Source organism: Tupaia chinensis, unplaced genomic scaffold (genome assembly GCF_000334495.1).
Source record: "Tupaia chinensis unplaced genomic scaffold, TupChi_1.0 Scaffold149807_2, whole genome shotgun sequence".
NCBI lineage: Eukaryota > Metazoa > Chordata > Mammalia > Scandentia > Tupaiidae > Tupaia > Tupaia belangeri.
Window position 1 is genome coordinate 518,359 of NW_006209652.1, and position 27,231 is coordinate 545,589.

The 27,231-nt window shown below is 36.2% G+C and overlaps 2 pseudogenes; one reads left to right on the forward strand and one right to left on the reverse strand.

Annotated features, from left to right (window-relative positions):
• Positions 1-786: 786 nt before the first annotated feature.
• Positions 787-1,503, reverse strand: LOC102494269 (E3 SUMO-protein ligase NSE2 pseudogene; annotated as a pseudogene).
• A 6,465-nt stretch (positions 1,504-7,968) lies between these two features.
• On the forward strand, positions 7,969-15,912 carry LOC102494668 (oxysterol-binding protein-related protein 9-like; annotated as a pseudogene).
• The last annotated feature ends 11,319 nt before the right edge of the window (positions 15,913-27,231 follow it).

The following is a 27,231-nucleotide window of genomic DNA, read 5'->3' on the forward strand; positions in this document are numbered from 1 at the left end:
GTTGTTCTAAGTCATGTGTTTTTTGCCTCAAATAATGAGCCTTGGTTATGAGCTTATTCTCTTTTTCTTTTAGTTTTTTTTTTTTTTTTTTTTGACACAGGTATGTGCACTTGCAGTAGAGAATCAGAGAGAGACAGTGAGAGGGAAAATGAGAAATCAGCCCCAAGAGAATGGCCACACCATAACCCTTTCTCCTGTACTCTCCTCCTGGGATTTTAAGCACTCATGCAAAAGCACCCAGCATGATTTTTCTTTCTTTCTTTTCTTTTTTTAAATTTTTGTGCTGCAGATCATCAAGGCTTTATTTTAAATTATAGAATAGAAAAAGTAAACAATATAGTCATATATTTTTCTTACGTCTCATAGAAAAATGCTTTCAGGGACCAGAAAATGGCATAATTATACTCCCACATAGTCAACTAAGGTTTGAGTCTTGGACCTGACAGCTTGAAACTCACACCAGGCACATGTGTGTATGCCCAAATCCCAAAAGGAGAATGGAGGAAAAGGGATTATAGCATGGCCATACCCCCAGAAGGTAATTTTTCAATTTCTGTCTCTGTTTCTGTCTGTCTCCCTCTGGTGAGCACCTGTACTCCTTATAGCACAAACTTCTTTCTATATAAAAAGGAAAATGCTTTGGATCACACTTAAAACCATCATATTTTACCCAAAGTATGCTGTGCACTCTGCCCTTAACTGCTTAAGTAGAAGTCCCTAACTTCTTTCAGCAAAAGACTGTATGGGAAGTAGGCTGCCTATTTTCTATGACCCAGTGGCTTTTTCCTACTCGGACTGATGAAGTCTTTTCTTGTGGTTCTCAATCACTGGAGAGCTTTGTCCTGGATGAGATCCGACATTCTGATGTCTGTGTGACTACAGCCAATTTTAAAACAGGATTTTTTCTTCGTTTTGTGTTTAGACTCAATGAAAAATGGCTTCCTATTCATAGGTGTAGCCACACATTTCACTTTTCTTCAACCTCTTCCTCCAGCTGCATGACAGATGAATTTGGTCTGACTCTGGTCATAATCGTTTCTTTGTCAATGCCTTCAGGTCCATCAGACTCCCTGTCTGCTTGAAGACCATATTGCTTCTTTAGGTCTTTCAGCTATTGTTTAAATTGTACAAATTTTTCATTATTTTGAAAGTCTGTGTCAGAATTCTTATTTTGTAAAGCCAAAATTTTCTTCTCTACTAGTAATTTAAAGTCTAGTATTTTTTCTCGATGTTCTTCTTTGATATGATTTATTGTAGATTGAGCGGTCTTTAAATAATGGTTTGTTTCTGATTCATTATAGAAAATTCAACCATTGCTTTGTCCATACTATGTTCACTGCTCACTTCAGTCTGGATTTCCACAAGATCCAAAGCAAAACTAGAAGCTGTGTCCATTCCAGAGCTGATTCATGTCTGGAAATTTTTAAGGAAAAGAGGATAAACTACACCAATGAAGGATATGAAACCCATTGAACCTGAACTGGAACTGGAACACCCTGGCATCTTGAATTATTACCTGACTGCCCATCCTATCTCTTCCCAGTCACAGCTTGTTTCCCACAAGCAAACCCCAATTCCTTTCCTCCACCCTTTCCTCCTGTTGCCCCTGGTGTAATTTCCAAACTGCCAGGTCCAGGACTTGAATCACAGTCAGCTATCTGGGAGTCCAGTCCAGTATTAACACATCACCTACTGACTCCAAAGCTTATTCTTTAATGGTTAATATACTGAAAGAAAAGATAAATACTATATATTTTTATACATGCATGCATTTGTCAAAAGTAAAGTAAATTGGGTGCTATTTCTTAGCATTTTTTTAAACTCTTTTTTTTTTTCTTTAGGGCACACTCACACACTAGAAAGAAACAGATAAACAGAGAGAAAGTGAGAAATCACACCTCAAAGGGGATGGCCAAAGTGCCTTCTCCTGCAATCTTCTGTAGGGAGTTTGTGCATGTATACACAGATTCCCAGCACATTTTCCAACCTGTTGGGTCCAGAACTCTGACTACACAGTCAGCCATGTGGGAACCAGCTTCCTTCAACACCATGCAACCTGGCTGGCCCTGAGTGCTCTTTCAAAAGATTGTCCCATTAATTTCTTTTTCACCACATAGTGTATCCTCTTAAATTTCAGCCATTTTGTAGGCCAGCTTATTTGCAATAACATTCTTAAATCCTCTTCCTTTGGTATATTTTTTAATTCATAAATTTTTAGATTGAGCATTATTTATGGGCTGAATTGTGTCTTTTCACCTAAATTTATATATTGAAAACCTATACTCAATACCTCAAATCATGATTATTTGGAGAGAGAGCCTTTTATTTTCATTTTTTGGAGAGGTTTTTGCTATAGGGCACGTGCGTTCACCAGAAAGACAGAGAGAGACAGAGAGACAGAAAGCGAGAAATCACCCCCTGGGGGGATGGCCCTGCAGCAATCCCTTCGCCTCCATTCTCCTCTCAGGATCTTGGCACACACATCCATGTGCCCAGCGTGAGTTTAAGCCACTGGGTCTGGGACTTGAACCGTGGTCGACTACATGGGAGTCCAGTGACATAGCCATTACACCAACTGCTAGTCCCAAAATAGAGCTTTTAAACTGGTAATTAAAGTTAAATGAGACCATATGGGTAACTCCTAATTTAACATAACTGTTTTTTTTTAATAAGAAGCGATTTGAACATAAATACACATAAAAGAATAACCAAGTGAAGACAGAGGGAGAAGAAAATCAATAAGAGGGACATCAAAGACATTACTATCAAAAGACATGCTAATATCTTGGTCTCAGAATTCTATCCCCCAGAATAGATGATGGCGATGCTCAAAGGCACTAAACTAAATAGATTAGCTCTTCTATGTGTTCATCAAAGTTGAGCTCCTAAGAATATTTTTTAATATTTTTATAAATAACTTGATTGATTTACTTACCTTATTTTTATGCTATTTTTTCATAGCAGACTTCATTCATACCTTTTCATCTTACTTATTTCACTGGGGTAAATCAGTAATTCACTTGACTCTATTCATCTTTATCAAAATATCCTTTAATGAGAAGGGATCTATATCCTATTCAACTTTGCTTGCTTGATAACCTATACTGGCAATTATCTAATGAAAAGATTTGATGAAAATTGTTTCTCTAATGCAAGAACACATATTTGTCATGAAATGGTCGTAGTGCTGAGAAAAATTCTGAAATCTTTGAAATAGTGAAAGAGACAAAAAGATAACAGGCTGTATTTAACAATGCAATACTCAGTGTTGTTCAGCATATCCATGGGTTGTCTAGTTCTATAGGAATCTGCTTCTGTCATTGTTTCTTGCTATTTTACTTATAACTTTTCAGGGATAGAAGTTAACCTTTCTAGTATTGATTATATCAGTTGCCCTGTTCATAAAGTTACAAGTAATTATTTTCTGATATAGATTCATTCCATCATCCCTACTTGAAGAGCTAATTCCAGACATTACATTGTGTTACTCCTTGAATAGTAAGTAATTGTGCATCTTTTTACATATTAATTTTAGAATTTCTGATTGTGTATGTTTGCATGTGTGTGTGTGAATGTGTGTCTATCTCTGGATTTCTCTTGAGTGAATTTTAACATCTTAATGACTTCTTCATTTATTAATGCATTAATATTTTTGCATATGTTCTTTTTTATTTCTATGACTCATGCATTTTATCTTTTAAAAAATGACTCTTTAACAAAAGCATATTGACAGAAATCATCTCAATGAAATTTATGTCAGTTCATCCAATTGGCTTAAATAGGAACTTTCTATTTACTGATTTTCTAGTTATTAAAATTCTATAAAGGTAACTTTGTACTTTCTCATTACATAACAATGAATAGGAAATTATTTGCTGTAATATTAAGACCTTTCTTTTTTTTATTCTTTCCTCTCTTCCTTCCACCCTCCTGTCCCTTCATCCTTTCTTCTTTCTTTTTAAATTATAGCTTCTTTACTTGAAAGAGACATGAAACTGATTTATCCTCCCTGACCATCATAGAACCAGTAGCACTTTGTTTACTTTCATTCTTTACTTTAAAAAATTTTATAGAGTTGTTTAAATGAATTTTTTTTAATTTATAATTTTTATCATGTTGTTGGCAAGCTGTTATCCCCAAATCAACTTGTTTCAGACTATTTTAACATTCTATTTTTTTGCACATTGATTAGAATACATTTCACCTAATTAGAAATGTAAAATCAGTATAAATGATGGCAATGCTCAAACTTCACTTCAAACAATCTTGTAGTCCTTTTAAGAACAGGTCAAAGAAATAAATTTAACTCATTAGCCTGGGGGTATGAGTGATCTCTTCACTGTACTGGAAATTGGCAGCCCTTTTGTCTAATGTCCTGAAGGAATTTGAGTATTAAGCTAATTGTTAAATACACTAAATAGACTGACAGTAGAATAACTGACTGCTTGCATGTATAAAATAGAAAAGGTATTAATGTCAAAAGAGATCCCTTATTGTTTAATATTTGCAGCCACTTCTATTTCAGTAACTTATGATACACCAGAAAAAATATCTGAAGTACAGATAGTATTAACTCTTCCTATTTTGTATTATACATAATTGTAATGATATCCCAAGAACTTATATATAAAAATTTCTGGAGGTCAGCAAGTGACATAGTGGTTAAGATGAATGGCTCCCATATGTTCAACTGCATGGTTGGAATCTTTGACCCAATAGCTGCAGAAGCACACTACTTGTGTGCCCAAAACCCCAAAAGAAGGGAGAAGTGGAGAAGGAATTGCAGCATAACCTTCCCCTGTGGGGGTGTTCTCACTTTTCCTCTCTGTCTCTAATAAGTACACACATCCTCTGACAACTTTTTTTCCACAGGTCCTTTTTAAAACAGAATAAAAGTACTGTACATATTTTATGTATGGTGAGTGTTATCTCTCTTATTTAATATGCTGCCTGTCTATACATGAATATTTGAATGAATCAACCTCCCTTTTAAAAGTAATAGTGACGTAGAAGTTAATTAGGAATGGCACCAGGGAAGCCATGATAGAAAGATGATGAGAAGATCATGCAAAGCCAGCCAGTTGGGTCTATTGTCTTTAGAAATCTAGTTTCTTTCTCTTTATTGTTTGCACCTATGGGTAGACTCCAAAGGGAACCAACTATTGTAAAATCCTCCACAGGTCACAAATAAGAATAATTAGAGTTAGGGACCAACGATCAGACAACTCCTAACTTTGAAATCTAAAGTACCTGGACCTTAAGTGTGTATGCATGAGGAAATGGTTTTCATGCATTCCTTTCAACAAATGTCAAGTATAAAAAAAATTAAAAATAAAGTACCTGAGCCCAATGGAAACTATGAGTTAAGTTGACAGACCCAAAATATGTGAACAATGCTGTTGAAAGAAGAGCTGGTGACAAAGGGTTACAATTAAGGTCAAAAGGTATCCATATCATGAGCCTAAATGATTTAAGTTTTTTTATGACCATTAACCAATGGTGTTTATGGCCCAAAGCTTTTAAACAAAGAGAGTCTCAAGACCTTCATATCCACTCCAAAATTAGGAAAAAATAACTGGACTCATCTTAACCCATTCAGCATTTGCTCTTTGCTTGGGATCTCTGTTCTTCCTTCTCTTTCTTAATAAACTCCTCATTGCTATCCCCTCTCTGTGTCTGTATCTGTTAATTCTTCATGAGCATGGGAATTGGGTTTGCTGCTGTTTCAGTATTGGGTATTGGACCCATGTACCCTAACTTCCTACATAAATATTTCCTTTTTTATTAATGTACTTTCCTTTTTAGTGTTTAAATGTCATCTTGATTTCATGGGACAAATATCTCTGATCAGTTTTTTTTTTTAATTTATTTTGTTTTGCTTTTATGCTAGAGGGACATGCACTCTCCAGAGAGAGACAAAAAGAAAGAGGATAAAGCACCTTCCATGGGGAATGGTCACGCTCCATTCCCTTCTCCTCCATCTCTCCTTGGTCAGGATTTTGAGCATACACACACGAGCACATGCTTGGTATGTTTTTCAAGCAACCAGCTCTGTGACTTGAATGGTGTATCAGTCATGTGGAGTCCAGTTGCCATTACCACCAGGCTATGGAAATGACCCTTTGGTCAGTTTCAAAATTAGCTTCTTAGAATTTATTGAGTACCTTTCTGCATTCTATTGAATACCTATCCTAAGAATTATACAAAAAAAAAGTATAAACTCTGTTCTGAAATGCAAATATTTTGAGTGAATTATTCTGATATAAATTAAATGACTGAAAATGAGAGTCAATACTTTCTTACTTCTTTGCTTTGCTATAGGGCACATGAACTCACTGGAGAGATATAGAGAGGGGAAATGAAAAATCACCACCAGAGGGGATGGCTATGTCACAATCCCTTCTCCTCCATTCTCCTCTCAGGATATAGGGCATGCACACACACATGTCCTATATGATTTTCAGGCTACTGGATCTGGGAATCTAACCATAGTCAGCCATGTTGGAATCCAGTGCCTTAACCACTATGGCACCAGTTGGCCTGAGAGTCAATACATTTTGTAATAGATAACTAATTTTTCCTGGAAGACTGTAAGGGTCGTAATCACCATAAAATGTATAATTCAAAGAGACAGGAAAAAAAAGGAAATAGAGATGTTTAGTAATACAATTCAGAATATGAGAAAATAAGTATTTCAATTTTTAATCATTTCAAAACCATCTCTATACATGTCCAACAGTCATTATATAAATATAACCTTTTTGACACAATCTTCAAATTTTTAAGTAGTTCAAGTTTTATTTATTACTCTGTGTAGCAATTTGCTTTTACTTTTCTTCTTTTATTTATTTTTTTGGAGAGGTTTTTGCTATAGCACTTCTGTGCTCAACAAAAAGACAGAGAGAGACAGGGAGACAGAAAGTGAGAAATCATCCCCCAGAGGGGATGGCCATGCCACAATCCCTTCTCTTCCATTCTCCTTTTGGGATCTTGGGCACACACACACACACACACACACACACACACACCCCTAGTGCGAGTTCAAGCCACTGGTTCCGGGATTTGAACCGCAGTCAACTACATAGAAGTCCAGTGACATAGCCATTATACTAAATGTTGGTCCCACTTTTATTTTTCGCCTGCAAGCCATGAACTTTTCCTATAATTTTGAATTATTTGCATCTTTTGAGGGAAAATTAAGATATGTGAATAGAATAAGGAGACAAAAATGAGAAATTATCTCATAAAATCTGACACACCATCTCTCCACTTACTCTAATTAAATTAACTTGCCATTTTAGTTTTTCACTGGGTCAAGAATGTCCAATAATCTATTGAACATATGACACCTGAGGATGCTGTTGAGTTCCTTTACAAAGCAAAGCTAAACATATTGAATTCTGAATATTCTTATTTTTTTACATTATTGTGGGCATTTTCTTTATGCAAAACGTTCACATACATACATTGTACATTTTTGGTGCATTTTTTGGTCACAAATAGGACTTTTTATTTGTCACTATTAAAAGTCTGAACTTTAAGAACCAGCACATGACATAATGTTTATGTTTCTAGATTCTCCTGTAGTCAACCACGATTCAAATCCCAGACCCAGCAGTTTAAACTCACATCTGGCCTGTGTTCATGCGAGAGAAGGACGGAGAAGAGATTGTAGCATGGCCACCCATCCTGGGGTGGATGATTTCTCACTTTCTGTCTCTGTCTTTCTGGCGAGTGCACGTGCCCTATAGTAAAATCCTCTGCAAAAAAGAAAACTTTTTTTTTTTAAGTCTGAACTTTAAACAGTTTCTTAGACTAGTGGTTCGTATCCATAACCTGTTCAACTTTGGCGCCCATCTCATCCCCAGTAGCTTTTCTAGAGCTACTGCCTTTACCATGAAGCTCCATGAGTTTTCTCAATTCAAACCTGGGCTTCTTCAGTCTTTTTACTTTTCTGACAAAGACATAATGAACAGCATATGTATATTGATCAGCCTGTCCTGCATCTTTTCCAGTGCTGTCCGGAATCAGTTAATTGACCATTTCTTCCAAGTTATTTGTCTGCACCTCCTAGGTCATGATTTTAGTCATCTTCCATATTTGGTAGGCCTGCTGATGCTGGGCATAATAAGTCTTCCGTATCTGATTGTTGTTTTTAGTAAACCCAACACAGAAGAAATTAAGGAAATAATCATTGAAAAATCTGTAAAAGGATATTGAAAAAGACACAAAAATAGTGGAAGGACATCCTATGTTCCTAGATTGGAAGAATTATATAATAAAAATGGCAGTTCTACCCAAATTAATCTATATATTTAATGCAATCCCAATCAAATTACCAGAGATATTCTTCACAGATTTAAAAAAGACAATCATAGAAATTGTCTGGAATCATGAAAGACCCCATATTGCCAAAGCATTCCTGTGCAAGAAGAGTGGAGTGGGCAACATCTCACTCTTGGACCCCGAAATATACTATAAATCTGTGATAATCAAAACAACATGGTATTAGCACAAAAACAGGTGGACTAATAGACTAGAATAGAGACCCCAGAAATAAACCCCAAATACAGTCAACTGATTTTTTTTTAAAGAATTACTTTATTTCTAGACCCCTGAAACACTGAGATAGAAGCCATATTAAATCTGAGGTGTGTTCTAGCACATTCAGGGACCACAGTGACTGATACTATGCTCTAAACCCCATCTTCTAGATTCCTGAAACACTGAGACAGGTAGGGTGACCTCTGTCCTTTCTCTGCCTCTGTCTGTCTCTCTCCTTCTTTAAATTTTTTATTTTTAAAAATTTTTAAAAGACTTCTTCTGACCTCAGCTCCTTTCTTTCTCTTGTTAGTTTCAGAAGCCATTTTAAATCTGAGGTGTGTCCTGGTGAGTTGGACGGTGTGCTTGCATGGCACGTGGTTTTCATTTTTTACCTTTAAAAAAATATATTTTTCCTCTTTTTTGGTTGTTTTGTCTAGTTTTTTTTTTGTCTTTTTCTTTTTCTTTTATTTATTTATTTTAATCTTACTTTCTCACTTTGCTCTTCATTCTCCACACACTGAGTGTCTAGACAGGCCTAGGTGCACAGTGGCCAAGAATCTGAATACTTTTAGGATCATTGAAATCCTTAACACTTGGGACCAGCAGTTAGCATAATGGCTATGACACTGGACTCCCATGTAGTCGACCAAGATTCCAAGAGGAGAATGGGGAGGAGGGATTGCAGCATGGCCATCCCCTCTTGGGGGTGATTTCTTGCTTTCTGTCCCTCTGTCGCTCTCTGGTGAGTGCACACACCATATAGCAAAAACCTCTCTAAAAATAAATAAATAAATAAATAAAAGAAATCCTTAATGCTTATTAAAACTACTATCTTAAGGAAGATACTCCTTTTTATAAATCTGAACTCTAGTTTTTCTCTGTGGAGACCACACTGAAAAGCACAGTAGAGGAGAGATTTTTTCACAGAATGAACAGAAACCACCACAGAGGTACAAAAAATATGAGAAACGAAGAAAATATTTCTCCTCTAAGGGAAAAGAACAATCCTTCATTATCCATAGACAATACAGTGGAACTCGTGGAAATGTCTAATAGAGAATTCAGAATATTCATAGTGATGAAACTACAGGAGGTACAAGAGCTGAGAGAAAATGAACTCCAGAGATGCAGAAAAAAATAAAAAACCAACAAGTTCTGGGATGTGAGGAAGTTCTTGCATGATATGAAAGAGAAAATACACACTATAAAAAAGAATCAAATGGAACTGTCAGAGATGAAGGTTCTAATATAGAAAATCAAAACTTCCTTTGAAAGTATTAAAAACAGATTAGTTTATGCAGATCAAATCTCAGATATAGAAGAAAAAAAAAAAAAAACCTCTGATCTAGAAAAAATTACCAAAAATACTGAGAAAATAACACCCCTAAAATGAGAATAGTACATGAGTAATACTAGATACCATTAGACACTCAAACATCCGAATAACCAGTGTCCCAGAAGATGAAGAAACTAATATGGAAATTGATAATCTATTCCATGATATCCTGAAAGAAAACTTTCTAAACCTAGAGTGGCATTCAAATACTCAGACACAAGAAAAGACGCCACATTGAATCAACACAAGAAGATCTTCAAGGCACATTATAGCCAGATTGACCAAAACCACAGACAAAGACAAGATACTAAAATTGATAAGAGAAAAGTGTCAAGTTACTTTCAAAGGATATTCCATCAGGCTAACACCGGACCCCTTGTTGGAAACAATGCAAGCAAGAAAGAATGGGAAAATATATTCAAAGTGTTGAGTGAAAAACAGTTTTAACCAATAATACTATAGCCAGAAAGATTATCCTTCATATGGGAAGAAGAGCCCAAAACATTCCCAGATAAACAAAACCTGAAAGAATTTACCAACACCAGACCAGTTCTTTGAGAAGTTCTGAAGGGAATGCTGTACCAGGAAAACTAAAGACAGACCAAAGTAAGAGAACACAAATGACCAAGAAAAAGGCCAATTTAATGGTAGGAACAAGTTTGGAACTATCAATAATAATGCTGAATATTAACTTCCAGGGTGTAAGCGCAAAGATCAGACCACAGTAACACTGCAAATTCAATAAAAGAGAGATTACATGAGACTGAACTGGTGAAATAGAATTCTATGACCTTTGTCTAAAGCATTACTGATTTTCTTTTATGCTTTGTCTGTCAGATTTAAGGATTTTTAGTTCTTTTTTGAGTTGTTGATAGGTTCAGCAATTTGTTAATTTTTAAAAATTGAAACATAAACTTTTCTCTCTTCCTGACCCCTTTCAATTGGAAAAAAAATTTGTAAACCTTCTTATTTTGTGACAGAATGATTATTTGCATAAATTCAAAAGTATAATAGTGTCTGCTGCATTGCCTCAGAAATTGAATTCTTATGGGGCTTGTGCAAATAACAGACCAAATTGAGATTAACCTAATCTTTTGGTAGATAAGTTAGTTTATATCTCTCTTTAGTAAAAGGAGGAATGAAGAGAGAAAAATGTTTCCAAAGAAAATTACAGTGTACTTGTCATTAGATTCTAGCTTTGTCCATATTTTTAGTTTAAGATATTTTTGAATCAATAAAACATAAAAAAAAAGGTTAGTGTGGAAGGAAGGGGGGAAGAGGAAGGATAAAACAAGTAAAAGTATGCTTAATTGACAAAAATATGAGAAGCTATTTGCTGATGATAAAGTGTAGAGTAGTATCTTTGTCTTGACTGACATGCATGGTATTTGTGTTGGAAACAGAAATGTTATACACTGTAAAGACATGTGACTAAACGTAAATAAATAAATAAAAGAAACAATGTGAGCAAAGAAAGAATAGGAAAATATATTCAAAGTGTACATTAAAAAAAGTTTCAATCAAGAATATTATAGCCAGCAAGATTATCCTTCATATGGAAAGAAAAGATAAAAACATTCTCAGATAAATAAAATCTTAAAAAATTTACCACACCAGACCAGCTCTTCAAGAAGTTCTGAAAGGAGTGCTTTACCACGAAAAACTAAAAACACACATACAGAAATGAGAGAACAAAAAGCAACCAAGGAAATTGACCAACTTAATGCTAGGGACTAGAAATATCAATACTGTTGAATGTTAACTTCCAGGATTTAAACAGGAAGATCAGACCACAGTAACACTGCAGAAGAGAGAATAATTACATAAGATTGAACTGGTGAAATAGAGTTTTATGACTTTTGAATAAAACATTACTGATTTTTTTTGCTATGTTTCATTTTCCCAATTTAAGGATTTTGCTTTCTTTTGAGTTGTTGATAGGTTCAGGAATTTGCTAAAATGTTTTTTCTTCTTGTTTGTTTTTGCAGTTCATTTGAAGTTTCAAAATTTTTACTATGAGTTCTTAATTGTATTTTTCCAAGGCTTGTCAACAAACTGAAAGTTCCTTCGGTACAAAAAAATATATAAAAAAATATATGCATAAATACACCTTTATACTCACTGTACAATATGGTGGATTTTCGTTCCATAAGCATCTCTAAAATGCCAGAGATAATACTGAATGAGTAAATTTGTAGAAAATTCCATTATTAATCGCTTTGTTTGCAAAATGAATATCGTAGTTCAGAAAAATGCTCTATAATTCTTTCTCTCTCTCTCTTTTTTTTGGAGAGGTTTTTGCTATAGGGCACGTGCACTCGCCAGAAAGACAGAGACAGAGAGACAGAAGGCAAGAAATTTCCTCACGGGGGCATGGCCATGCTGCAATCCCTTCTTTTCCATTCTCCTCTAGGGATCTTGGGCATGCACACACACGTACCTGGCGTGAGTTTAAGCCACCAGGTCTGGGACTCGAACCACAGTCGACTACATGGGAGTCCAGCAACATAGCCATTATGCCATCTGCTGGTCCCTCTTTCTCTTTTTTTAATCTTTCTTTTTGTATTTCAATGGTGAACTTATATTATTATCAGAATACTTTATAAAGTTTTCAAAAACATTAACTTTCTAGAGTTTTTCTTTAAAAGTTTATTTTGTTGAAAGCAATTATAAACAGGGAATACAGAATAATATCTATTATATAAATTATCTAATAATAGTGAAACAGGTTTTAAAGTGAAAAGAGCAAAATCAAAGAACAAAAAAAAATTTAGCTTGTATTTTGACTCAGTCTTCCTGCATTAATACTGTGATATTTGAAAAGAAGCTAATTTTCATGAACCTTCTCTCCTCTGTCAAATGAGGATAATAATATCAACCTTATGGAATTACTCAAGTATTCAAATAATGCATACAAAAATATTTCAGATATAAGTAGCTCCATAGCTGCTGGTAAATATCTGTTTCTTTACCTTCTTCAGCGTTCATGGAGGCAACAAAATACAAAATTGAAAGGAAATGGAAACAATTTTTTGAACACAAGGAGGACAAATAATGATATTGTCTGTGGACTCCAAAGGCAGTATATGTAATCCACATCAAAGAGCATTAAAAATTTGAATACAGGAGGAGAAAAGACTATTATATCAGTGTTGAAAGGAAAGGAATGACTGTCAAACCCATTAAGAGTTTTTCCATGCTAGGAGGTATCCCAGGGTAGGAACTGAATCTTTGCCTGGACAGTCTGTGCCTACCCAGGGATCTGATCCATCAAGGAAACAGAAACAGGGGTCTGACCTTGGGCACAGCTCTCAGCTCCCTCCCCAGGAGGCATCAAGGGTAGGAACCTTGGCAAGTGACTTTCTTGCTGATCTCTTGAGGAGTGAGTAGACTGTGAGGGTCTGAGAGAAGGGGGACCCCACCCATGAATCACCCAGGGTCCTTCTCACCTTCCCCAGTGCCAAACCACAGGTGGGCGAGAATGTCATACTCTCCCTGCCTCCTTCCTGCTGCTTTCTGGAGTTCTTGATTCAGGATTCATTCCTAGTGTCCAAGACTTTGATAAGAAACTGTCTAAAGGATATAGAAATGCAGTATGTAGATGTAAATACCAGATATAGTGTGTGTGAAAGAGGATGGTCTGAGGAAGGACATTTGGGGGAGGGACAGGGAGGCAAACAATTAATGGCACGAAGAGGTGTGGTATTATCTGTTGAAGATATTTTGTAGTTTTATCAACTGTACTAGGGAGAAATGTTTACCTGTTGAAATATCCATTTTGTAAGACAAATAATAATGTGATTGAATGTATGGAAGAAAATAAAATGAAAAAAATAATTTAAAAACTTACAGAGACTGATAAGAAACTTTGATAAACTTACAGAGATTGATAAGAAACCTATAGAGACAATATTTGCTCTACAAATATTGATAGAACAATTAAAGCTTTTTGATGACAAGCTTCAAAATTGCAAAGGTAATGAACAGAGAAAGAAAACTGAAACTCTCTAAAACACAACAAATAGGACGGTAGAATCAAACACTGCATTGTGTTGCTGCAGATTGCTTCAAGTGCTATTAGTCCTGTAGATGCAATATGTCTACTTAGCCCTCGGAACCTGTGATCAGCACAGTGCCTTCCCAGACTGTCTTATCCCCAGAACCTGCTCAGCTTTGCATAGGTCAGCACAGCAACCATCTTCCCCACCAGCTGGATCTGTATTAGTAACCTTGGGACTCCAACACCAAATAGTATAAGCAGTGGCCATTCAATACCTACTAGCAATTTAATTTCTCTAAGCCATGTGCCATGTTACCTTATCTCTAAACACAGTCCCAGAGATTTGTTTTTTTTTTTTTTTAGAGTTTGTTTGTTTGTTTGTTTGTTTGTTTGTTTTTGGCTTATAGGGTTTGTGCATGCACCAGAGAGAAAGCAAAAAAACACACACCCTGATCCCCCTCTCCTTCCCCACCCCCTCGCCTCGCAGTGGGGATGGCCATGCCACAATTCATTCTGCTCCATTCTCCTTTCAGGGTTTTGAGCATGCACACACACACAAGTCTGGTGTGAGTTCCAAGCCACTGGTTATGGAACTCGAACTTTGGTCAACCATGTGGGAGTCCAGCAATATAACCACTATGCCATCTGCAGGTCCCAAGTTCTCTTATTCTATCAGTGAAGATGAGTTCTATGACTATGATAAATTTCATTGAAATGGCTCATCTTGAAAGTGTTTAATAGATTCTTTTGGGTCTGCCTCAGCCTCAACAAAGAGCAACTTGGAAAATAGTCCAAAGTTTCCAGACACTACAGAATCACTTAATTCTTCCATATCTGGTAAAATAAGTGATGCTGATCCTTCTTATTCACTAAACGATAGAGATAATGACGGGAAGGTAGGTTTTGTGGAGAATAAGCGCATGATCATGCACCTCTTGTCACAGCTTAGGCTCAGAATGGACCTCACTAAGGTAGTTTTTGCAATGTTTATTCTTGAAAGAAGATCTCTTTTACAATAGAAATATATGCAGATTCCTTTGCACATCTGGACCTGTTTGTTGGCATCAGTGAGCAGAAGGATCTTAGGGATCAGAATGTTCAGGTTGTGAAATGATATTTCTCAGTCTTTTTTGCAAGGGTTGGTTGTCAAAAGTCATACAACCCCAGTGTCACTGGACATTACCAAACGATAATGAAGACAACACAGAGATAGTCTCAGAAGGGCCAGTTTCCTAGGTTATAAAAACAGTGTAACATCTGTGGTTGAGCAGGTTTCTCATAATACACCCATTACAGCCTTTTATGGTGAGTGTTTTAATAAGACACAATTCAATAATCATACCTGAACCAAATTGAAATTCCTTACACTATCATTTGGGGTGCAAATTGCGTCTCTTGCTTGGACTGCATCTCATGCCTGGACTCTGGTGAACATTACATTTTCACATGCCCAGATGACTATGGAAGGTCTTCCTCACAGTGCCCTCAGTGGAATGAGAAGGAGAATGCAGTATTAATTGTTCCAAAATGACTATAGTGCAAACATCACCTTTCACTCTGAACCCTTCTGTGGAGGCAAGAAGAACAGAGTTGCTGAGATTTTTTTTTTTTTTGAATGGCAAGACGTCTTTCTGCTCAATTGAAGGGGAGTGGAATGGTGTAATGTGTGCAAAATATGCAACAGGGGAACATACAATTTTTGTATATACTACGAAGTTGCCTATAATCAAGAAGAAAGTGAGGAAACTCGAAGACCAGAACGAGTATGAGTCTTGTAGCTTTTGGGAGGATGTTATTTTCCACTTAAAATCAGAGACATTGATGCAGCAACTGAAGCAAAATCAGACTTGAAGAAAGACAAAGAGCAGAAACCTGAGAAAGAAAGGAGACAGAAATTCAATGGGAGACACGGTTATTTCATAAAGATGGCAAATGTAGGGTTTATGATGAGCCATTACTGAAATGCCTCGGTGCTGCCAAGCATCAGGTTGTGGGCAAAAGTAAGCAACCATCTTCCTTCAAGAGAAGTTAGTCATGCCCTTCTTACGTGATTCCTATCTCACGGCTGCTGGACTTCCTAGGCAAATGAACAATTATAGCAGAAGTTTCCCTCTTTATCTATGTGCCAGTTATAATTTTGATTTCAGCCCTGAGAAAACCTTTAGGTTTTGAAAACAAGATGTCTGCTTTCCTAAACCCTGTGCTATGAAAAACATTCATAATCCAAGTCTCAAACTCTGCACTCAAGGATTCTAGTACCGTTCGGATATGTGGTAGTTCACTTAATCTTGAGTTCCGTAAATATACATCTGTGCGTGTATATACATATACAAACTCACATAATATACCTGATGTCAGATTTTCCATAAATACTTAATGTACTGTAAATATTGTTTCCTCAGAGTTGGTTTAGAAGATGAGCACAGTGTATTAAAATCAGGTATTAGGAAATTTCCTGGTCTCACGATCATTTTAATTTGTAACCAAGCTTTACTAGACTATATCTAACTCTGGATTTCAGTTTAATTATATGTAGTGTTTCTAAAGGCTTTATTAAGTGGTTTGTCCAACTTTTTTTAAAAGAGTTTACATGCTCACTGAAAGCAATATGTATAATATCTTCATTATTTTTTGAAAAATTCCAACGAGATGGAGAAATAAGAAAGGATTACGGTATGACTATACCCATCTGGGGCGTGCTTTCTCCCTTTCTCTCTGTCTCTCTATCTCTGGTAAGTGCCACACACTGGCATTTAAAAAAAAAAAAAACAGATTACAACTGAACGTTTTTCACTCAATCATTCCTTAACAGTTGTATAGTCTTCATGTATATTAAAATTACTAAACATTGTTTGTATATTCACTCTCATTTAGACACTTGGTCATTTATAGTATTTATCCATATACTTTATTCTCCACCTACTAATGTAATATGTAACACTCAAAATTGTATTTTACACATCTTATTTTTGCTTTATAAAATGTGATAGGAAACAAAATCTCAAGGATATATATTGTCTCTGTATGTACACTGCTGAAAAAGCCATGAGTATATTAATAAGGGCCTCAGGTCAGCAGGTGGCATGGTGGTTAAAGCACTGGATCCCACAGAGCTAACTCTGCAGTTTGAGTGTTGGACCTAGCTGCTTGAAATACATGCTGGGCGTGCCTCTGTGTGTGACCAAAATCCTGAGAGGAAAATGGAGAAGCAGAGATTACAGGGAATGGCCATCCCTCCTGGAGGGGTGACTTCTCACTTCTCTATCTCTCTAGCACATGTGCTCCATAGCAAAAACAAAAACAAACAAAAAAGAGAGCCTCTTTGCTGTCAAATTAGACTTCAAACATCACAATAGTTTAAAAACTTGGCTTTGATCCAAGAGTGTTAATATTGGGTAATTTGCTCACATTTTCACTACTTTTATAAATCCTTCAGTATGTACACTGCTGCTATGAGTAAAATTGAAATCAAACTGTTTAATAAATAAACAAAATGTATCATTAGATTTTCTATCAAAGTGTTGGTCTATAAGAGAAAATTCTTTCTATAGATGATTAAGTATTGGTCTTCTACTCTGAGATTTGATTTCCTGATCATAAAGAAACAAATCGTTTCAGCTGCGAATGCTTCCCCATGAGTACTCATGTAAGAAAATGAGAAGTATGAAAATGCAGGAAGAAATATGCCCTGGAAAGCCCAAGTGAGTTATTTTATTATTTTTCTGAAATTTAGCCAGCACTGCTGTGATAGGCTTAGTGCTTTTCTGCTTCCATGAATACGTCCTCTTGGTGATAGGCACTAGGAAGTTCTACATCCAGTGCTTCTTAATAATCCAATAAAAGGAAACTTGTGGCTTTCTATAATAGTATTATGTCACTGAAATCAACCCTCTCCATTTTATACATTTTTTTTTATGTGAAGTTTTTGTAGATTTCCTCAGTTATCATTATTGGTATCACTTTGGTCACTTTGAAAATCAAGTCTTGTCACTTTCATCTTTTATAAAACAGCTGGTCTAGCCCCAACGGTTTTGGATGTTCAAAACAAGAGGAAACTAGATCCTGGGTGGCAAAAATGTCTCAGGTAAATGGAAACTCGAAGAAACAAGCAGAGACATTGGTCCTCTAAAGAACTCTGGCTTGGAACGAGGTTCATCGAATCTACGTAAAGGTAAGGAATTAGTATTTCTGTTTATACACAGTATATCTATTCCCTGAGTTTATATTTGCTTTTACATTTAGAAAACAGTAAATGGCTATATATATTTGTATAATAGCTTTGCTGAATTGTATTTATAGTTGCAATCAGAATACTGCAACTTGTATTATAAAATAATTTTAATGATTCTTTTATGGTTGTTTTGTCAATGTGTTACTGCAAAGGTCAATAGTTGTGGTCACTGTTTTAAATGGCAGAGGAAAAATAATGTGATTATATGTTACCCAATCTAAAATACTAGAGACTGATAAAGCTATATTAAGTCTTTAAATAATTGTGCACCTTGGATTGTTCATTTAAAAATTCTTCCCTTGGGACCAGCAGATGGCTTAATGGTTACATTGTTGGACTCCCACGTATTCAACCACAGTTCAGGCCCTGGACCCGGTGACTTAAACTCACACTGAACACGTGTGCCTGTGTGCCTAAAATCCTGAGAGGAGAATGGAGGAAAAGGGAATGTGGTGTGGCCCTCGCCCGGTGGATGATTTCTCACTGTTTCTCTCTGTCTGTCCAGTGAGCACTTGAGCCCTATACAAAAATCTCTTTCTGAAATAAATAAATAAATAGGTAGCTAAAAAATTCTTCCCTTTAATAAAATTTTTAGTTATCTCAGATCTTATATATTAAATCCTGAAGAAATAGAAATAACTGCATTTTTAGAGCTGTTTAATCCTTAGGGCAAAAGTATAGTTGAAATGGAATTGGAACTAAAATGCTTTGACCATAAATGCCGTCTTTAATCCACTTTATACACTATTTTCTCTTTTTCCCCAAACTTCTCTTTTCAACTTACTACATCCAACATGTGATATTACGTATGCATTCAAGAAAACGGGCAAAGTTTTGACCATAAGTTCAAAGGAGATGATGGCCAAATGTTGCATTTTTTTTTTATACTAAGTTTTGCTTTAATGGGTCTCAAGTTTTTTGACAGACTTTCAGTCAAGTTGTTTCCATCAAGAAGTTCTTATTTTGGAACCAGCAGTTAGCATAATGGCTATGTCACTGGACTCCCATGTAGTCGACCGCAGTTCGTGTCCCAGACCGGGTGGCTTAAAACTCACACCAGGCACGTGTGCGTGCGTGCCCAAGATCCCAAGAGGAGAATGGATGAGAAAAGATTGCAGTGTGGCCATCCCCCTGGTGGGTGATTTCTTGCTTTCTATCTCTCTGTCTCTCTCTGTCTGTCTTGTGAGCTCACACGCCCTATAGCAAAAACCTCTCCAAAAAAAAAAGAAGTTCTTATTTTAAAAATGAATAAGTTAAGGCTACCAGACACAATTATTTGTTTAAATGATCCAAAAAGCATCAGAAGATTTGATAATTTGTTATAGTCATTACCAGTCTTTTACTATTAAACTTAAATGCCCAATTAAAACACTTTTAAATATGTTTTGTTATTTTAAATTTATTTATTTATTTATTTTTAGAGATATTTTTGCTACAAGGTGTTTGCACCCACCGGGGAGACAGAGATACAGAGAGAGAGAAAAAGAGAAATCCCCCCCCCCATGGGGGATGGCCATACCACAATCTCATCTCCTCCATTCTTCTCTCAGGATTTTGGGCATGAATGCACATGTGCCTGGTGTGAGTTTTAAGCCACAAGGTCTGGGACTTGAACCACAGTCAACTACATGGGAGTCCAGTGATGTCATTACACCATTTGCTGGTCCCACACTTCTTTATTTTTGAAGGTGTTTTTTTCTTTCTTTCAAGAAAGACACAGAGAGAAAGGCATCCAGACAGAGTCTTTACACTATGACCCATACACTCTCAGTGTCAGCTGGCCCAATCACAGTTGGCTGACATGCTCAGGGAGGTGCTGGGTTGTGAACCAGGACATGTCCTATGGGAGGTCCCCTGTGCCATGGCTGCATCACTTGTTGGCCCTAAGACAAATAGGTCTAAGTGTTCTCCCACTATGGTGACAGGTACTAAGGATAATATTCACTTAGCCTTCTGAGCTTCTTGACAAACCTGGTTACTTCACCAGCTCCGTCAGCTTGTGCACTGTGTTGCAAATATACAGCCACTGTTTGTCTCTTACCACAAACAGCAAAATGACAGAGTAGAATAGTCAAAGACTAATAGTCAGAGAGGTCCTTGACACACAAGGGCCTGCCAAGAACCATATGAACAATGGCAGAATTACTATTTTTCAAGAAGCTAGGGCCATCTCCCATTTTTTTTTAACCAGATTGATCAGAACAGTGATAAATCTTTTTCATAAGCTCAGCAAGAGTGCAAGAAATGTAAGTTGCCTGACAATTTACTATAGGGACAGAGCTGGCACTGATTTGACTGGTTTGGCCTGGCTGGTTCTGGTTATGATCTGAACAATGAAGTCATTTGCTTCAATTGGTGAGTAACTTTCACAGATACCAACAACATTGCTACAGTGAACATCTTTGACAGACATGTTCTTGACATTGCTGCTCACATTGTCCCCAAGAAGAGCCTCACTTGAAGCTTCATGGTGACTTTTAACATATTTTATTTCAGTTGTAATGTTGATTGGAGCAAAGGTGACCACCATGCCTGGCAGCATCCTCCACTTGGTTCACTGGGGCAATACTATTACCACCACTTTCACAGACACTGTGGAGAGGCAAATATCAGGCTTCTCAGACAAACTGGTAGTAGTATGCAGGCTGGAGCCTCAAGCAGCATGGTTCTAATGGCATTGCCATTTTTACATGTGACTTCCTGTCCCTTGGACAGAAGCATGGCAGTACTTAGCTCCAGAATGCTGTCACTTTTTCAACCAGAAATTGGCATGAGCAGTTTTAAGTTTAGCCAAGACCTCACTCTAGGTATATCTTGAAGAGTTCTTTCTTTTCTCAGTAGCCTCTCAGCCAAATGTTTCAATGGGTCTCTTGTCAATCCTACCATATTTGTATACCAGATAGCCAGCTCTGTTGGACTTTCCCAAATCCACGTGTTCAGTAATGGCAATGTTGAGAAAAGCCTTCTTCCAATCTTGGGTACGAGGTAGTGGTGGTTTTCGCAGTACTTGTGTTTAGGTGGCAAACCAGTTACAGAAAGCTGTTGCAGACTTTAATGAAGAAAGTTGACTTTATTTCTTTTACTTTCATAGGTGATTATTGATAAGATTATCAAGGGAATAGATCATGAAAAATAACAATTGTAACTTGTATTGAGATTCAGCCATCTTTAGACACACATTACAATGGACTTTGGTAGATTTTTCACAGAAGATTACAACTGATATTTATTTACTTAAATCTAACTTGAGAAAAGTCATTGGCAAGAATTATTTTTAATTATTTTATTTAATTTTTATTTATTTGTTATTATTATCATCATCATCATTTTAAATTTGACCAGAAAGATGGCGGGGGGTGGGGGAGTCAGTGAGAAAGCAAGCCACCGGGTCCAGGACTTAAACTGTTGTTGAACATGTGAGAGTCCAGCACCTTATCCATCGCATCACCTGCTGGCCCTGGCATGATTTTTTTTTTCCTGTAAGACTAACTTGCAAGATAAAATTCAATATAATTTTCTTTTTAAAAAATAAAGGTTTTACTTCTTAATTAAAATCAACTAGATCCATCAATTTTTTACAGATGTGGTGAAATAGAAAATGTATTAGAATAGGGCAAGGCTGGAGAAAATAAGAATTTACAGTAATAGGGACTAGCAGATGGTATAAAGATAACACCGCTAAACTCCCATGTAGTTGACTGTAGTTCAAGTCCTGGACCAGGGGGCTGAAAACTCATGTTGGGCACACGTGTGTATGTGTGTGTGTGTGTGTGTGTGTGTGTGCCAAAGACCCCAAAAGGGGAATGGAAGAGAAGGGATTGCGGCATGTCCAACCCCTGGAAGGGTGATTTTCTGCTCCAGCTAGTATGCACGCTCTTTAGCAAAATCTCTCTACAAATAAATAAATAACAAGGAATTTACAGTAATACAATTGAAACGTGATGAGTCTAGACCAGGTATGTATCTACATAAACATGGTAAAGAGAAGTGAATTGAGGAATTGTGTTTGTGTGGTGGGGGGGGGGATTGGCATTTGTGGCAATGATCAGAATGTAGAGGGTGAAAGCAAATAAGGAAATGATCATTACTTCTAAGATTACTACTTGGTAAGTGGCACTTTAATTGAGAAGAAAGGGAATATAAAATGAATTAAGAGGAAGGGTAGTGGGGAGAGATGATTTTACCTGAGGTGTGTGACATTTGGAGTCAGGGCTTTTTTGATACCTAATGGGTAAGGGAGAATACATTCTGCAAACTAATTATTAATGTATATTTCTTGAGAATATTCTAATACATTTCAAAGATTACCAGTATTTCCTTTAAGAGACACAACTCATTGATACTATTAACATCATGCTGCAGTGAAAAATGTGTATGATATAAAGTGAAAATAGTTAATTTGTACTCTGCCACTTTCCAGCCATGTAACTTCAGCAATCTCTCTCAGGAATATCAAGAGGATAAAATGATTATCTATGTCAAATCCAGTTTCAGACACATGGGAAAGATTAAATCATGTTAGTCCCACTTTCTTATTGAAAATACTCTGTTATTTTTCCAACAGTCTCCTCCATTGTTCATCTCATCTCTCTCTCTATTACTACATTTGGGTAAGGAATCTTATCATCTACCCCTTAAAGCATTCTGAGCAGTATCTTGGCCTCCTCTCCACATTTCCTCAATGTCTTCACTCAACAACTGTTTGTATAGTGACTCAGATACTGCTTTAGACACTGAGCACATGGTAGTGATTCTTTCATGCTGGAAAAACATTCATAATATGCCTTCAGTCTTCCCGTCTGACCTCATCCTGAGCTCATCCTCAAGCTTCCAGATATGCTTCCCAAACCTCCAGGTATCCTACTTTTAAAGTCTCACATGTCTTATCTTCTATAAACATGGCTTCTTTTGCGGAACATCCTTGATTTTTTTTTTTCATCCTTGATTTTTTTTTTTATGTTTCCAGTATATAAATTATCTGAGATTCCATTCTTCTACCAGAAAATATCTACTTGGTCTTTAAATTGTACTAATCCTTAATTGTGTTCCTTAACCTCCCACTTTTGGAGAGGTGTGAGTATTTGTTTTAGATATGTGTTCCCAGAGCACTTATGCCAAATTCTCATAGCATATTGTCTGTCTTTTTACAATAGAGCAGTATGAAGCAGAAGATTTGAACATATATTCCCTGCTTTCAATCCGTCTTCAAAAGAAAAAAGAGTTAAAAGTGGCTTAGCATTTATATTAAGGTTGCCAATTAATTAAATATTTCTTCTTCCCAAGGAAATTGTTATGATAACGAGTGTTTCTCTACTTAGAGATATGAACAGTGGAAGAACAAATATTTGCCCCTCTCCCAAAGCTTGTTCAGTTTTTATCCACAGAACATCACTGGAGCGATATCCAGTATGCACTTAAAAAAGCTTGCCTGGACCTTAGAAGAGGACTTAAAACAACCTGTTGCAGATTCATTTGTTAGTCTACTGTTCTTTGGTAGTTAGTCAAGTTATGATCACAAAGGACATGATCTAGAAGTAGCATTTACAGATGGAATAGGAAGAATTCAACAATGGAAGAATACATTACTAGGGGATTTACAGCGTAAAAGAAGTTAGTGAAAGAAACAGTAAAAGAACATTTAGGAAGATCAAAGACAGTAATGTTACAGAAGCTGAAAGGCATTTCAAAAGGAGACTTGGCTGGTAGGAAATGCTTGGCCAGTGAGAAATAGTTTCAAGATCATGGAGACTTGGGCATGATAATAATAGAAGAATATAGAACTAACTGAAAGAGAAAGAAGGAGAAATACATGGTTCTAACATTGAGAGGAAACAGAAATGCTGTGAGGTGGAGGCAGAGTTCAAATATACAACATTAGCTTTGGAAAGGAGCAGCAAAACTAGGCAGAAATAAGAGCAGGTGAAGAAATGAAAGTGGTTACAAGGGATCTTGAGAAAGCTCACAGTGATGGTTGCGTTTATTTTGGATGTGGCAGGACACAAGTGATTTCGTCAGTGTAAAAGACGTCAGGATGAGAAGAGAGTTTTCTGTGATGTAGAAAAGCAGGGACAGTCAACTGGATCTAAGTTTGGGGGTGGTGATTATCAGGCAGCCTTGAGTGCTTATGTATTTGGTCACGGGAATAGTCATGACACGTTTTTGCATGGAAAAAACAGAAAAATGCATAATGACTTTTCGGACAACCCAATATTTCCTTAGGGAATTTAAAAGATGGTTCACGAAATGTGTCACCTCACAAACAACTGTGTAAGCATATACTGGGAGTTTCTTTTTTTTTTTTCCTTATTTTAAAAATATCTTTATTTATCTGTTAATAAAGAACAAAACAAAAGGATTTGTTTCTGAATTGCCACAGCCTTTGCCCTTGAAAATCTCTGTGCTCTGCTGAATTATGTAAGCCTTTAGTCAAACATCTGCTTTTTATTTATCTTTGTTTATTTAAGTTTCACTTTATTATTTTATAAACAGTAGCACAGATAACGAAATTATGGATGGTTATTTTTGTTGGAGACGATTTTTAAGCAGTACTCAGCCAGAATAAAAAATTTCAGCTGTCATAGTTTCAAATTCTCCTCTTTTGATAAAAGACTGGTTAATTTTCATTTACTCAAGAAGTGGAAAACATGTGGATTTTTTTTCTTATTTTACTTATAAATGATGGCAGCAGAAGGTTGTTTAAAGCTTTTGAGGCCTTTCATAGTGCAGATTCTCTGTTAGCATGGAAAAGAGAAGTACTTCTGAGCTCTGAAATCTGGAGCATTAGGTTATCATAGGGCCATGCAATATCTACTAACATTTAAAAGCTGATAGGGATATATTGAGGTTTCCAGATAAAAGTAATTACCACTCAAGATTTTCAGCAGGCATATTCAAAGTGCTTTATTTTCCCTACGATAGTTTCCACAGAGAAAACTGTTCCTTAGTATTTCCAGGTCTTCGACTTCATTTCATTTCTTTCATGGAGATAGAATAAATTACCTGGGAGACAAATTAGCGTTGTGTGGGTCAGCTTTTCACCGTCCCCCCCCACACACACATTTTTCCTAGGGATCTGTACTTTCATCCATGACATAAGTTTTTCAAGTGAAGATACTACATTATAAATCCTGAAATTGTCCTTTTCCTGAGATTAAGTGAAATCACTAGTTTATTTTGAGGTTCAAGGTTAACAATAACCATTGGTGCTTCACAGTCATATCCTAAGACTTGGCTTTTTTGTAACAAAAAGGTATTTTCTTCTTATTTGCTCACCCATTTGTCTCTACTGATGGACTCAAAATGTATGTAGGGGGAAAAGGTTTGTTTCCAATTCTGTAGTGATATAAATTAACATTCTTCCCCAGAAAATATTCTGACGATTAAGCTATTAATGTTTATTATAATTCTTACAATCATCCCTGCACTGTGATTTTGCAGCATTTTGCTTATGTTTCTACTCTATAAATTATCCCATTGTTAAAATGGTTAATTTATTGTATTATTCATCTCTATCCAGTTCCTAGTCAATGACAGTCACTTAATAGATGTTTAATAAATATTTGCAGAAAAAAATAAATGAATGGAATTCAGAAGATCTTTTAGGGAATATAAATTATATTCCTTTTCTTACAATTTTAATTTTAAAATAGCCAAATATAAATCATGATATCTAAACTAAAACATGCTGGGAATGTATGTGAATGTGCCCAGGACTCTGACTGAAGAATTGAAAATTAAAAAAGGACTGTGACCAGGCCCTGTTGGGAGTTTTCTCTCTTCTCTCTCTCTCTCTCTCTTTCCTTTTTCTCTCTAACATGTTCATGCATGTTCCCCCTGGCATCAAACAAACAAACAAAACAAGAAAGAGCAGAGATAGAAAAGCATGCTATCACTGCAAAATGGAGGAGGGCAAAATGAAATGGAAATCAGAGGCAGTGTAATGTAGACCACAGTAAAATTTTTTCTCAGCAAATATGTATAAACAACAGATGCAATGAGACCCTTTCATAGTTTAGAATTTATTTAGATTTAGGGCTAAAATGTAACAATAGAACTTATGGATCAAATACAATTCAAATCTGTAATGATTTAAAAGACGAACTGATACAGGTCAGCAGGTGGTATGGTGGGTTAACATGCTGGAGTCCTACACAGCCAACCATGGTTCAAGTCTCAGACATTGAAAATATGCCAGACATGTGTGCATACATGCCCAAAATCCTAGGAGAAGAATGGAGAAAAAGCAATTGAAGCATGCCATTCCACTGTGCAGTGATTTCTCATTTTCCTTCCTATTATCTCTCTCTGGTGAACTCATGCACCCTATGGCAAGACCAAAAAAAAAAAAACAAAAATAAAACAAATATTGAAAAAAAAATGGACTGATACAAATGATTATGTACCTTAGTTTCAAACCATATTATTTTTAAAAGAATTATGTATTTTATTTTATTATTATTTTTAATTTAACCAGAGAGAAACAGAGACAGAAAGAGAGGAAAAGTGAGAAAGAAAGCTGCCAGGTCCAGGACTCAAACTGCAGTTGGTTGGCCATATGGGACTCCAGTGCCCTAACCACTGTACCCTGCCAGCTCCTCAAACCATATTATTTAAAACCCACAAATATCCACTGGCTTTGCTTTAAAAGCTACACTCATAAATATGCTCATGGTGTGTTGAATGACCAGAATCTTCATTTTCACAAAGAACACTGAGTGCCATGCTCTTGGGCTAAATTAAGGCATTTCAAAAAATATTGTGGAGATGAGACAATTTTTTTTTCTCTGTCCGAATAAGAAGTTCACACAAGTTATCTCTGAGACTCATGTCTATGTTAGGCAAATTTTTTCATTAATATGAAATTTCTCAGTTTAATATTAAAATTAAGGGTACACAGTTCTGATATATATTAAAACATAGCCCTTTTCTAAAATCAATGTGGAAAATGTGGACGTTAACTTCAATATGACCAAGAGTTATTAAAGCCATAAAGCTAAAGGACTCAACAGTAGGGTTGTAGAGAGAGTAACGGTAGATAGTACAACCTGAATGAGGGGAGGAGCTTAGAGGGGTTTGAGAGAAATTAATAAACAGAGAGAGTGCACATAGACAAGTAGAATA